General features: G+C 43.5%; 1 protein-coding gene across 1 annotated transcript in view; it reads left to right on the forward strand.

Moving 5' to 3' along the window:
• The first annotated feature begins 1,170 nt into the window (after positions 1 to 1,170).
• The window catches only part of Mbp (myelin basic protein), a 119,329-nt gene continuing 106,122 nt past the window's right edge, over positions 1,171 to 14,377 (forward strand). Inside the window, exon 1 of the mRNA XM_063231414.1 lies at positions 1,171 to 1,239. The gene's annotated coding sequence lies outside the window, so the exon portion shown is untranslated. The remainder of the gene's footprint in view (positions 1,240 to 14,377) is intronic.

The following is a 14,377-nucleotide window of genomic DNA, read 5'->3' on the forward strand; positions in this document are numbered from 1 at the left end:
TTCTTTATGGCAGAGTAGCCTCCATTGTGTAAAAATACCACATTTTCTTTATCCAATCATCTGCTGATGGACATACTGACTGCTTCCAAGATTTAGCTATTATGCATGTGCTGCTGTAAACATGGGTGTGCATGTATCACTGTAACACGATGTCTTTAAGTCTTTTGGTAAGATACCTAGGAGGGGAATAGATGGGTCAATGGAAGTTCTAGTTTTACTCTTTTGAGGAATCTCCATGCTGATTTCCATAGCGGCGGTCCTAGTTACACTCCCACCAACCATGCAGAAGGGCTGCTTTTCCCCACAGCCCCTCCAGCATTTGTTATTGTTGGATTCACCACAACAGCCATTCTTTCTGGGGTAAGGTGGAAAAGAGAGCCTGCCCCGCTCAGTTGAGTTGATGGGTGCTGCTGATTTTTGTGGGGTTTACCCACGAGGGTGGGGGGGACATGTGGGAAGGCCAAACGTTGACAGGTGTTTGAGACTGAGATAGGCTATGTGGCAAAGCAGAGCACTTCCTGAAGGCAGGTAGGAGGAGGGGACACAATCTACAGTCGAAAGGCACCGGCCCAGAGTTCAGTTAACAGGCTTCTTGTCTTTTATGACTCTTTAAAAACTTGTTTTGAGAGTTTCCCGGAAGGAGAAAAAAAAAAAAAAAAGCCTGAGTAACGTCTGTGTCCTCAATGCGACACTTTTTAAAAACACGATGTTAGAATCCATTTTTCTTGTCCCCACCTCACCTTCTCCAGGGGCCCCTCCAGGTGCGTGAGGCTGCCGGGTCTGTCCGCTGGCGCCCAGGCGGCCTGGGGCGTGCAGATGCCCTCGAGGCTCCGCGGCGCGACCCGGGTGGGACGGCACCGCAGGGCAGAAGGTCTAGGGAGCCAGGCTCGGCTCCTCCGCCGCCCGCGCCTGGGCCCGCGTCCCGCTGGGGGCGGGCGGAGCCGGCCGGGGCGGCGGGCTCGGGCGGGCTGCGGGCGGGCGCTCGGCGCGCTCACCTGGCTCCAGGAAGCGGGCGCGCGGGGCGGGGAGCGCGGGGCGGGGAGCGCGGGGCGGGGAGCGCGCCCGTCCCCTCCGCCGCCGTCAGCCCGCCGCGCGCCGCGAGGACGAGCTCGGCCGGAGCCCGCGCGGAGACCCCGGAAGGCGGCGCTCGGCGCGCACCTGCGCCTGGCGAGTTCGCGGCCGGCCGGCTGCTGCAGGCCCAGGCGGGTCCTTCGGCCGGGCAGGCGGCGGCGCAGCGCGGTGAGCGAGCCCGCGGGACGGCGGGGACGGCGGGCAGGGACGGCGGGGCCTTTGTCTGGCGCCTCGGAAGCGGGGCCGAGTCCCGCGGGACCCACCCGGGCTGTCCTCCCGCGGCTGGCTCCGGGCGCCTGGGCGGGCGGCGCTGCGCACCGGGGCAGCGGCAGGTGGCAGGCAGGTGACACGCGGCGGCCCGGCCGCACCGCGTCCCACTCCGCCTGGCGAGGGCGCCGGAGGGCGGCAGACAGACGGGGTCCCGGGGGCGGGCTTCAGCCGGGCCTGGGGTCCCTCCACCCCTGGAAATATGCGCGGCGAGGAGGGGGGAGTTTAGGGGGCGAGTGACAGCGGTCTGGAGAGGTCGCCCTCGGCCTTGGGGAGACCGGGTGCTGGCGGCTGGCGGGGACCCCAACCCGGCCCAGAGCGCTTGTTGACCGCACACCTGCCTGCTGCACGACCCCGGGCCCTTTCCTCTTGCCTTGGCGACGCTCAGATTCCCTTTGAGAGAAGGCGGCTACGGCAACGGAAGTCCTGCTTCCACCTTGCAGGGCCTGGCTCCTGCCCCAGATCCACGCGGGCCCACCTGTAGCCTCCTGTGGCCACTGCTCACGTTGCCAGCTGTGCTGTGCTGGGTCTTCCTGGCATGAGTGCCTTGTTGTCAAGGTTTGACGCCCCAGGTCGACTTGCTTAGGGTCTCACTTGCTGTCACTGTGGGTCCTACGGTATGCTGTGTGGGTCTCCTGTCTCCAGGTTTGGAAGATGGAGTGGGCTTTGGACAGTGGTTTAAGTTCCTTGAAGACCCAGTAAGCCCTACATAGGGAGTCCCGATTCTTTGCTCTGTTTTTCAGCAAGGCAATTTGCTAGCCCCCAGTGTGTGTGGTTTATCTTTGCGTTGATGAAAGAAAGGCCTTGGCTAGGGCATGAGTTAGGGTGGTGGGAGTTAGACGTGGGGTGGGGAGTTCCTCCTGTTCTGACCATCAGGCACCAAGGGAAGGTTTTCATGGAAAAAACTTTGGGGAACATTCTACTTAAGACTTGAGTTTTATGGAGATTTTATCAGGCCACGCTCAGGGAGGCATTTTCCAGATGGTCATCCACAGGTCAGGGAGCCATCCTGAACCTACTCATTCTTCCAGGCCACTTCCTGGCATGTACCCCCCAGTGATATGGGTCCTGGAGGGATGTCCTACTAGAAGCTGGGTCAGAGCCACTCCATATTAAGGGTCATCCAGAGCCCTGTCAGTGTGGGCACCTCCTAACCATGCAGGATCCCACCAGCCTCCAGTATTTGTTTGTTTGTTAAAGTTAGACCCGCAGAAACAATCTAGTTAAAAATGATTGTGAATGTTGGACAAGAACTCCCGAGAATTTAGGTGTTCTAAGATGATCACTTCTTTTAAGTGGGAATTAAACAGAAGCAATTTGGTTCAAAACCATTCAGAAATCTTCCTAAAGTCCCACATCTGTGCCCAAAGATGAGAAAGTATAAGCTGAGTAACCTGTTTTACTTTTCTTTCCTTGTGTTTTGTTTTGTTTTGTTTATTTTTTGGTACAGAAATCAAGTCAGAGTCTCATGCTTGCCAGGCAGGTGCTGTGCCCCTGAACTATATCCCCAGCCCTAAATTGCCTAGTCTGGATTTTAGTGGCTCTGTCATAGTTTTAAACGTCAGTTCTTACAGTGTCGTCCATGGTGTGAGTGACTGTGTGCTGAAAAAGAACAGAGGTTGTTTTCTATTTCTGTGTACGTTTTTTATTGCTCATTGGGAATTATTTTGTTTGACTTGTTTCTGTCTAGGTTCTTTAAAACAATCACATAATTGAGATTAGCTACTGCCTCTCTGTAGTTTTGAATACCTGGCAGCATTTACTGACCACTACACATTGCCAGACTCTCTTCTGTGAGATTTACTACTTCATTTACAAATCATAATGCCCGTAGGCACCCCTCGGTTGACCTTCCGTTACCGGCCAGTAGGCTAAGGCACAGAAAAGTTAAGTAAATAAATCAAGGGCATAGTTAAGAAGAAGCAGCGTTTACTTGAGGGAGAATTCTACCAGCTTGCGCTGGTTCCCTTGCATGTCTTTGGTAAGTAAGTCACCTTGAAGTTGCCCTTGATTTCTGACTTTTATAAATTCCACCGTGAAGCAGTAAACACGTTCAATGAAATATGCTTCCTTCTCAAAGTGACTGTCACCTGTCTTTGTTATCGTCCCCTCCTCGGCTGCCTTTGTTGTTAATAAAGGAGAAAAAGTTTCAATGATTCAGTATAATTTTAAATAGCCACTAAGCAGTGAGACACTTCAGTTGGACCATGATAGCCCACTTTTGGAAGCCCGGGAGCTGTGTAGAATGGAGTTGACATTAGGGAGCCCTAATGTCTCATGAACAGAAATGCCAGTTGAGCAGCTGGAACGTTGTCCTGGATAGGTTTTTAACTCTCTATCAAAATCAGTTTCTTGCAGTGAGAAAGCTTATGCAAGAATGGGGGCTAGCCAGGCAGGTTTGTGATCTGTAGGGAGCCTGATACACAGTGTGCCCAAGACTGTATGTACAAGCAGAACGGCCCTCCCGTCCCCCCAGGAAAACTGCAGGTACATCGTCTGAAGCTACCAGAAAGTCTTGGAAAATACAGAATTATGGTTCTGTATGTTTCATTCTAAGCATTGGGAACAGTACTGACTAGGTCTGAGCCAACATTATAAAAAAATTAGGTGACAAAAGATTGAGAATAAACAGTCTAGTATGAGATTAGTCTCTGGAATATATAAAATGTTCTGAAATTCTATAGTAGTATAAAATTAGACTCTCGAGAGTAAAACATGTGACCAAATAGGCTCTATAAATCTAAGAGAAAAACCTAAATGGATTAATAAAATACGTAAAGAACTTTAACCTACTGGTAACCAGGGAAATGAAAACCGGAACAGTGCTAAGGTACTTTTCCACATTGATCATACTGATAAAATGTTATATTGTGACTGTGCCAAGCACTGGGTACGTTGCAGAGAACTGAAAGCTCACATTAGCAAGTAGAGTTATAAACGGGAACAAATGTTTTACAGAATGATCTAGAAAAGCTGCAGATACTGATCTGTCCTGGAGCCTCAAAACTTCCTTTCCATGTACACATATGGAGGGCTTGGTCATAGTATGGATGGTCACTGAGGCAACTTGCTGAGTATATTTGTTTCCAAATACTTATTCAATGCAATTGTAAGCACTAATACAGAGACCTCACATAGCCTTACCTAGTTTCCACCAGGGTAACATCTTACAAAACTGCAGAGAAACATCACAACCAGGAAATAAACATTGATGCAACGTAGGTACCTCATTTGGAATTCAGACTTCACCAGTTTCTACATGCCCCGGTGACTATGTGCGTGCATGAGTGCGTGTATGTATGCATTTAGTTCCTATGGAACTTTATCATCCTGTGCACAGTCACACCTGTGATGACCACCACAGTCAGGGAACAGAAGCATTTCATTGCAGGATGATGCCTCATGATACTGTGAAGTCACAGCCAACTTCCCCCTTTCCACTCCCTAACGTCTAGCAACAGCCAAGCTGTTCCTCATTTTTTGTAACCTTGTCATTTTAAGAATGCCATGTGTGTAGATTCATTCCTTGGGGAACCTCTTGCAGTTGGCACAGTGCCCTTGCAGTCTGTCCGTGTTGCCCAGCGAATCCGAAGTGCATTCTTTCCTGCTGCTGTGAACTGTCTTGTGGTGTGGGTGGACAAGTGTTTAACCATTCGCCATTTCACAACCAGAGTTATTTCCCATTTTGGGTTATTTGGCTTAAAACTGCTATGAACATTCAGGTACAGATTTTTGTGAGAATACTTTTCATTTCTCTGGGATAAATGCTCATGAACACAATTACTGAGTCCTGTAGTAAAACCAATGTTCAATTTTATAAGAAATTGCTGACTCTATAGAATGGATGTACAACTTTGCATTCCTAGGTCTAAGTGACCCTTGACCTCTACAGCCTGGACTACATTTGAGATTATCACTTTTTGAAAAGAATTTTACATGTGGGTTTAGCTTAGTAGCATAAGCGCCTACCTGGTAAGCATACGGTCTGAGTTTGAACCCCGGTACCAAAAAAAAAAAAAAAAAAAAGAATTTTACCTAGAATTTCTCCTAAAGAATTTACAATAATTGATTGTTTTATGTGTAACGATATGAACAGCTACTTTGAAGAAAAAGAGACATTATGGTAGACATTGCTGATTTCCTGTTAAGTCTGGTAATGCTCCTACTCTTTGTTTAGATTGGTTTTAGTCTGTTTGTATTATTTAATTTCAGTATATATGAAGGTATGGACAGCTGTTTTTAAGAGAGCAAGAAACATTATGGTAGCCAGTGTTGATTGTCCTATAGTCTGGTTTTAAAGGCATGTAACGCTTTGATTCTTTTGTTTTGATTTGTTTTATACTATTTTGTTTTGCTTGAATTCACTGTGTGTGAAGATATGAACAACTATTTCAAAGAAAACAAGAGACATTTCAGTGACCACTGTTGATCTCGTGTAGTCTTGCTTTGATATCTTGTGTCACTTGCGTTGCTATGTTCTGATCTGCTTTGTTCTGTTTTATGCTCTTTAAAATAAAAAAAAAAAGAATTTTAGCTGTTCTAATAAATGTGTAGTGATAGTTCATTGAGATTTTAATTTGCATTGCCCTAGTGAGTAGTGATATCAAAGGCCTTTCTGTATGCTTGTTTGCGTCTGTGAATTCTCTTTGGTGAAAGCCCATTCATCTGCTCATTTTCTAATTGTGTTGTTTGGCTTTAACTATTTAGTTTGCTTAGTCCTTCATATTTTCTAGATAACAGTCCTACTAGTTTGCAGATTTTTTAAAAATCTTTTTACTTTTGTCTTTTTACTTTCCCCAGAGGGTTTTTGTTAGAGAGAGTTTTTCATTTTGACGCATTTCAGTGTATTACTTTTTCCTTTCTTGGTGTGAAGTCCACAAAGCTGTGTTGAAGACGTCTTATGTGGTATTTTTTTCTGACAAGTTTTATAGTTGTCCGTTTTACATCTAAGCCAGTGATCCATAATGTGTGAGGTTGAGGTTTTTGGTTGTGCTTTCTTCTTGATTATGTCAGTGAATGTCCAGTGATTCTGGGACATAGGTTGGAGAGCTGATCTTTCTTCCATCAAGTTGCTGTGCCCCTGTGTTGTAACCATTTCCAAATATTTTTGGGGGTCTCCTCTGGGTTCTCTGTTCTGTTCCACTGAGCTGTGCCTGCCCCTCTGACAGCGTCACTCTATTTCAATTGCTGGAATGATATCACAAGCTTAATCAGAATCTCATTAATGATTCTAGGTTTTGTGCCTTTCCATATAAATTTTAGAAGTCTATATATCTGTCTATATATGTCTGAGGTTTTGACAGGGAGTGTACCAAAGATCAATTTGGAGTAAATTAAAAGATTTCACCACATTGAATCTTCCAGTTCACCATCACAGGTTATCTTTCATTATGTAGATCTTTTATTGCTTTCTGACTTTTAGCATACAAATTCTGAATCTGTAAATTATTTTTACAGATTTTAGTGTTCTTAAGTACTCATTTGGGAGGATACTTCTAAATGGCCTTGTGTTTTTAATTTCAGTTTCTCTATGTTTGTTTCTTAGTATATAAAACCGCAAGTAATTTTTATATTGATCTCATATCCTGTGAACTTGCTGAATGCATTTATAAATGCTGGGACTTTTTGGTAGATTTCTTAGGATATTCTAACTAAATCATTGTGTCATCTGTAAATAGGATAATTTTATTCTTTAAAATCTATATACTTTCGATCCCCAGCACCAATAAATAAATACATAAAATCTATATACTTTTTTTTCTTGTCTTACAGCACTGGCTTGAACTTTCAGTGTTGTGTTAAATAAGACTTGAAAAAACTTGCATTATTCTTATCTGAGAGTGAAGCATGCCATATTTTACCATTAAGAATGGCATAGCTACTGAATTTTTATAGATGTTCCGTATCAAGTTAAACCCTTTCCCCTCTGCTCATCACTTGCTGAAAGATCTTATCAAATGAGTGTTGTGCTTTATCAGGTGTCTTTGTATGACAGTTGATGTCTCAAGATTTTCCTATTTTTTTAATTATCCTTTTTTAACTTGTCAGTGTGATGGATTGATGGATTTTCTAATGCTAGCCACCTTGGCATATCTGAAATAAATTCCATTTGATCATATGAATCATTTGTATGCTGCTGAATTCACCTTGCTACTGTTTTGTTGAGGCCTTTTGCCTCCAAGTTCATGAAAGATGTTGGTGTGTAGTTCTTATTCTTTGTAAAGTCTTTGCAGTTTTTGTGTCTGGAAAATATGAGCCTCATAAGATGAGTTGGAAAGTATCCCTCCTAGTCTAACTTTTGGAAAAGTTTTTGTAAAATCAGCAATAATTTTTCCTTAAATATTTGGTAGAACTTTGCAGTGAAATCATGCAAGTAAGTCTTGGGGTTTCTTTTAGGAAGAATTTTAAAATTACAAATTCAGTCTCCTTCATAGTTTCAAGATTAATTTCATCACGCTTGAATTTTGGTAATTTATTTCAATGAATTATTTCTTTTTAAGTTGTAAAATGTGAGTATAAAGCTGTTTTAGTCATCCTTTATCATGCTTTTAATAGCTACAGGATTTGCAATCATACTTACTATGTTTTTTTCGATTTTGACCATTTTCCTGATTAAATTTCATTGATTTCTGCCCTTCTCTGTATTATTTCTTTCCTTCTAATTTGTTTGGAAATAATTTGCACTTTTACAGTTTCTTCGATGAGGACTTAGATTATGATTATTGATGGTCTATGACTACATATACAGCACTGGCTGCTACAGTGATGTGCCTCGATGTAATTTAGTTTCCTAATATTTCTAAACCTCTGGTTTGCACTTGTGTTTCCTTGTTTCACGGAAGACAAGAAATGCGGGAAAGATGTGTGCTAGGTCGTGATTTTTATCAGAGAAGACAGGGTGCCTGAAAATGAATTAAGTCTGTGCTGGAGACAGAAGTAGTGCAGGGCTTCCAGAGGGTCTTCTTCAAGGCTGCACACACTGGAGGTGTCTGGCTTCACCTTTTGGGGTTTCAAGAGGCCTGGGGGTCCACTCAGTGCTAGAAAAGGATGGAACTCAAGACAGCTCCTCCAACAACCATGCTTGTGTGCTCGCCACTTCCAGGCAACTGCCAGCCTGGAACAGAAAGCTCCCTCTCACATCTATTTTCTATCTAATGTCTGATCATGAAACCTGAAGCTTAAGAGATCAACACGTACAGAGAACCTAACTGGATCAGTTTAGATCCAGGCAGGAAACAGAAGTGGTTTGGTGACTGGATACTGAGGCCACAAACAGAGCATCTGCCCTGATTACCCAACACTGAATGCCGAACGTCTGCCCAGAGGAGAGATCTGCAACCACCCGCCCATATCTCACCAAGAACTCTTATTACATGCAGAGTCCTCAGCCCAGTCTCTGGCATTTTGCACCACAGTCCTGAGAATTGGGCCCAGGAATATGCTCCCCAGTGAGCACCTTGGTAAACTTAGGACCTGTGCTCTAAATTAAAGCAGGAAATGGGGAGCAGGACCCATATGTGTCTAGCTCCACACAACGCGTTCAAACAGCATGCAGAAGTTCACAATCACATGCTTTATGAGATGAATCTTTTTCATTTTACTGATAATTTACATAGAGAAAAGACTCCTTGATAGCTTTAGGTTGACAATATATTTTTATTTGTATCACTTGTTTTTAATACTTAGTTTATTTCCTACCTGTGCATGCTGCTCTATCTGATGAGACAGGTGTATGGACAGTCAATCTTCATCTGATTTTGGGCATGGTTGAAACAGCATGTTTGCTAAACTTGCTTTTGGAGGCAGAAATTATAGAGCTAAGCTATAGGTTTCCCATGGACAGCAAGTGCACAATCCCCTTAAGAAACTTCACTGTCTATCTTCTGTGTACCCAGTACTCTGCTGTGCATTTCAGAATGCGTAAGAGGAAGTAGATGTAGTTCTTTCTTTTAAGGTGCTCATGATTATATGAGCGAACTTAGAAGTCCACTAAGTTTCTCTGACTGAATATTTGCGACATGCCCTGCAATGTGTACAGACTTACTGTGTGTACAGACAAGAAACCGCAGCACATCTGAAGAAGAGGAGTGTCCCTACTAAAGGAAGAGAGACTTCCCAGCTAGTTTTAATCAGTAGTGGAGTAGAGTTTCATTCTTCTCTGTACTTTTAAGCTCTGTTAACGTGCTCTCCTGATAGCTCTCTGGGCTTCTTGAAGATTGCCCCTCTGGACGTCCTTACAAAGGTTTCTGGGACACTGCATTCATCCCTAGTGAAGACCACATTCCTACACAGGAAGCTGCCTCCTTCCCTGCCAGCACTGAGAAGTGGTGACTTTCTTCTCCGAGGTTCTCTCTTCACCTATTTTGTTATAAGGGGTTCCGTTGTGTACTTGTATTCTGGGGAGCTATTAAAATAGGTGTTCACTTAAATATCTGCCATACTATGTAGTTCCTAATATTGGTTGCATAAACACATGGATGGATTTTGCTAATTCTAATCATCATCCAGAGCAAGAGCCTGAATCCTATAGAAGCCATGTGTCTAAATCTGTTCTCTAAATACTAGAAGCCAGCTAAAGAATTGGAGCATCATCTATTCAGCTTAAATTGTTGCTTTAAAAGACTGGATATATTAAATCAGGGACCTGATTAAATAAACAAAGAAGTGCTTTAGGAGCTAGGCTTCTAGTGTGCACATGTGCATGTGTGTGTAGTGTTTTATTCTGTTTTCTTTGGATGACTGAAAATGTAATAAACATGAAATATTTTGAGACCAATATTGATGAAGCATAAACATCAGCTGTAGGTGTCTTCCTAGAAATGAAAGGAAGCTACATCATAGTTTGAAAGCAAGCATAACTCACTGAATTTGTAGTACCTCACTACAGATTGACCTATGAAAGGTAATATGGTTCTAAGACTCTCATTCCATCACTGTTTTTGTGTGTTGAGATTTACTTGTACAAAGCGAAAGATTTAAAGCAGATTTTGAAAGCTACCTGTATTAATTACCAGACTAGTGTTTGGAAATCATGTGAAAGGCAGGTAGAATGTAGAAATTCATGGATCTAAGCAAAGAATGCTTCTAAAAATGCATGTTTAAGTGCATGTGAAATTCCTGGTTAAAGCCTCATTAAGTAATGGTCATGACACTAGATAGATAGATAGATAGATAACACCAAAATAAAGTGTACTATGGGAATTTAAAGTATATTTTAATTCAAAGATATATTGAAACCTGGAAAAATTCACAGTATTTCAAACACAAAAAGGACAGCAGCTACATTTGTTCATGAAGATAGATGAAATCCCAGCTGGTGTGTTTGTATTGTTTTATGTGCTACAGTTATTTCACTGAGCTCTATGTCTCTAAGACTTAAGTTTATTTGTTTTCACTGTACACGTAGAAAAATTTAAAAAACTTACCCTGGATTCTACGTACAGAGGTTTGTGCCTGGCCTCCTTCAGTTGAGCTACCATGTCTATAATTGGATGTTGGCTCTGGACAGTAATAATTATACCCTTCCACATCCCAGTATTTTCACGTCCTTCTCTTAGAATAATCTTCCTAGTCACTTTTTGTGGACTTTCTATACATTGCTGAGGTGGTGATCTTCCTGAAAAATTATACATATTCAACCTAGATTGGAGTTATGTCCTGATAAAGCTGTTGTAAATCAAAAATACCATGAGACTAAAATGCATTTAATATACCTGCCTTACAAGACATCAAAGGTTTGCCTACCTGAAATGTGTTCAGGATGCATCCAGTAGCCTCTCACTAGCAAGGCTATAATAAAGTGGAAAGTATCTCAGGTGACTTATTGAGTACTATGCTGGGGATGAAAAGCAGGACAGTCCTCTGGGCGTGCTTTCACACCATCATAAAGTCAAAATTGGTACATCCAAGCCTTGTCAGCTATCAGGGACCATCTGCATAGCATGGATGCCAAAAGAACCCAAGTATGGGCAACGAAGAATAGGGGCCAAAAATCATCCGTTTGCTCCTCAAAGCATTCCAAATTCAGACCTAACTCGGCCAGTGGGGCTTCATGAAAGGCAGAAAAACAACCCTCAGCTAAGATCTTCATGCTGCACCAGTTGGCATCCACCCCACCTTGCAGCCCGCCAAGCGCATTGTAGTCTGCAGGTCCCCCGCCCAGTGTTAATAACCACAGCGGCATCAAATTTTGTGTGGACTGACCTGGTTTTAGATGTGTCTATTTTCATAACTTTGGGAAGAGGCTTTTGAGAGAGGGTGTGCCCTGCATTAGGACTTTGATAAAAGTAACCTATTCATAGAAGAACCTTCTCCTTAAAGATATTAGTAGATTGTTTCAGGGTATTTGAACTATACCACATTGTAATTAGTGATTAGTGACTAATCTGTGTCCTTGAAACACATGTTCAAGAGCTGTTGATGGTGGGGATTGCTGGGATGAGGAGATTGGCATGTGCATCTTTTGTGCCTGTTGTTCCTCTGGGGGCTAAAGATGCCTCAGTAGAGAAAACAAAGAGCTCACCTTATGCTTTTGTTGCAGTGAGGGAAAAGATAAGAACTAGTGATACGGTGTGAGTGGGGACCTCTCACCGAGGCCAGTGGCAGATCCTGGTCCAGAAGAACACCCTGTCTTTGAGGAGCCCCCAGGGTTGAGAGAGCAGGAGACAGCAAGTACATGGCTGCTCTGCAGTTCCCTGGTGTCCAGATCCTCTCTCTGGGACTGACTGTTGATGTGCAGAGCCTGGGGCAGCCCCCAAAGGTCACACATTGAATCAGTACATTATGTGAGATTCACCTGAGGCCAGACCTGGGGCAGGCATTTGGTTTCTTGTTTATATCCTGCCTCTCTCTAAAATTGATTGGGAAGTGTGACAAGAAGCTAGTCAGGCTTAACTAGCAGGAGTCCATTTGTTTTCTTCCTAACATTGCAGAAAGGGATAGTATGTTGCGGAGGTCTGCAGACTGGGTATGTGTATGTGTATGTGTGTGATGTGTGCTTGTGAGTGTGCTTGCCTGGTATGTGTGTACTTGGTATATGTGAAAAGTATGCAGCACATGTGTGCACTTTGTGCATGTATGTGTGGAATGTGTATGGTGGAATGCGGTTGCTTTTCCTGTGGGATTGACTGTCCTCTGGCACTAAGTGCCTGGTAGGTGCTGTAACATGGAGTGCTGATAGCTCTCATCTTGTACTTGGCCTTAGCTTCAACAATCAGGCTGTCAGCAGTTAACACCATACGGCTTTGCTGGAAGCTTGTCAGGAAACGCTCTGTGAAGCTATGCCATGTTCGTGAGCATACACAAGTCCACTCATATCCTTGCAGAAATTGCAGTGCACTGGTGCACACACTGCAAGCTGACCCACCTGAACCCAGCCCACATTCCTGCTTTCTTGGGAAGGAGAGCAGAGTAGGTGGCTGGAGAAAGAAGCCTGCGCCAGGTCACCCAGCTGCCAGCCTCAGAGACAGGCACAATTCAGGCAGCCTGCTCTAGCGCTTTTCTTCTTTCTACAGCACTCTGTTACTCCTTTAATTCAGTTCTTCGCTGCCTTTGGATGTCACCACCTCCACTTGTAGGTGTTGCAATTCTGAAGTACATATGATAGGGGTACTTTATAGCTTCATTGTAATCAAAATTTATCAGGCAAGTCACAAAATTGTGAATATACTCTGCCAAGATATTTGCATTTTTCAAAGTATATTTTTAAATTTTGATAGATCAGTGAAATTGTATAACCTCCATCTAGTGGTAGGAAATCATGGATGTTGAAATGATATTGATCTTTTTAATTCTAAAGACATCATTTAGACATAAAGTGACATACAGGAACACTTCAAAAGTTCAATAAAATGCAGGCTTCCTGGCAGCCTTCTGTTCCAGTGTATGCTGTGCAATCTAGGTTTTCATTATGCATTCATTTGAATGCCATTGTTTCAATAGCAAAGAATTTTACAACATACTTAATGACTTACCTCTAGAGTCCTTCATTATTCATTGTTAACGTATGATAATTTTCTCATGCAGGAAATGGAGTATAAAGGTTTTGCCAAGCTTCTTGCTTTTTACAATTATTGGAACACACAATAAAAGGCGTAAAATGAAGGAGAAAGTGCCTCTCCTGTCCTTTTAATGGCTCTTTTCCTTACTGAATCCAAGACTTAAAGCATTCGGAGTCTCATTTTGGTAACACCTGGTCTTCTGACCAGTTTGTGTGTGTGTGACCTAAAACTCCAGAAATCCCCTATTGCATAAGAGCCAGAAGGTGATCATGATGTTCCTGCCCAGCCCTGCACAGGCCCGTGCCACCCAGCCCCAGTAAGCCACATGTGTTGAGTGTCTGCACAATGGACAGCATAAGAATCCTTCTGAGAACTCAACCAGCACTAGTGCATAGTGAGCACCTTGCCTCTGCTGGCTGCTCTCAGTTTCTTCAGTCTGAATCTAGTTTTCATTACATGTCTCTTTAAATATTATCATCACTTGCTATATTCTCTTTCTATTAGGAAGTTAAAACTAGCCAAGAAAAATGTTTGTTCCCATATGAAGACACAGGACCTCTTATGAAATGGGCTTAGAGCCATGTCTTCCGCAAGACTATGTAGAGTTGATGACCACTTACAGCATTCTGTGCCCTGATTAGAATCTGGAGGGGTTTGGAAAGTTAAGCTCTGGAAAGGTCTAGAATGTTCTAAAGGAAGTCATTGGGTAACAAACTACATGCCAGTGTGAAGATATGGAATCAGAAGCTTGAGCTAGGTCTTGGACAGGACTGTGATGAGGTCACAGCGTGGCCTTTTGTCCTATTGTCACTGACCCTACTGTGAACCAAACCCAAGATGGGTATGTCTGTTCTGGTTACCAGTGCTCATGGCCTTGGATTGTGCTGGGCACATGACCTGTAGTCATAGCAAGTTCTTATGCCTCCTGTACATGAAGACAGGCCCATAGGCTGGACCTGGAAGGACAAGCCCATGCTAGGTGGTTTGTGTCCTCGGTACCTGTAAGATACTAACTAGTGATCTCAACAGCACCACCTGGA

The sequence above is a fragment of the Cavia porcellus genome, unplaced genomic scaffold (genome assembly GCF_034190915.1).
Source record: "Cavia porcellus strain 051 isolate PalLab524CR breed Dunkin Hartley unplaced genomic scaffold, mCavPor4.1 scaffold_20, whole genome shotgun sequence".
NCBI classification, from domain to species: Eukaryota; Metazoa; Chordata; class Mammalia; order Rodentia; family Caviidae; genus Cavia; species Cavia porcellus.